The following is a 590-nucleotide window of genomic DNA, read 5'->3' as shown; positions in this document are numbered from 1 at the left end:
GGCAGGTGGGCTGAGTGTCCAGGACGTGAGCACCACACTCACCTCACTGCTGGCCAGAGCCAAGGATGCGAGCCCACGTGAGGATCCACAAGGAACACTGGGTAAGGCCACCATGGAAGTAAAACATGGTCATCTCAAGGGCCATGAGGTCCCAGTGTGGGATATTCTGACCTCCAACTATGTGAGCAGGGACACCCGGAAGGAGCTGCTGACCCAGTTCAGCTCTGGGACACTGTCTCTGCCCATGCTGAAGAGGAGACTGACCACCATTATTGAGGAGTCCGAGGAGACACAGGACTCTAAGCCAAAGCAGAGTGTCACTTCACTTAACCCACAGGAGACCAGGGCCGGAAGCTCAGGGACCTCCCTCAATGAGGGGAATGTTCAGGACAACAGTGAGAGTGCCAAGCAGCAGCAGGAGCAGACTCTGCGTGCTGCCACCATGCAGGTACACCGTGGGCAGTTCCGGGACCAGCAGGTTTCTGTGTGGAAAGTCCTGTTCTCCTCCTACCTAAGTGAGATCCGACGGGAAGAGCTCCTTGCCCAGCACTTGGCTGGCAGCCTTGGTGTAAATGAACTCATTTCCCTCC

At 56.6% G+C, this 590-nt stretch overlaps 1 protein-coding gene across 1 annotated transcript in view; it reads left to right on the top strand.

The window, feature by feature from the left end:
- Eppk1 (epiplakin 1) overlaps window positions 1-590 on the top strand; it is a 24,335-nt gene that overhangs the window by 13,676 nt on the left and 10,069 nt on the right. The window lies entirely within an intron of this gene.

Source organism: Mastomys coucha, unplaced genomic scaffold (assembly GCF_008632895.1).
Source record: "Mastomys coucha isolate ucsf_1 unplaced genomic scaffold, UCSF_Mcou_1 pScaffold11, whole genome shotgun sequence".
NCBI classification, from domain to species: domain Eukaryota; kingdom Metazoa; phylum Chordata; class Mammalia; order Rodentia; family Muridae; genus Mastomys; species Mastomys coucha.
The sequence above is the reverse complement of the archived record's forward strand: the minus strand, read 5'-3'. Positions and strand labels throughout refer to the sequence as shown.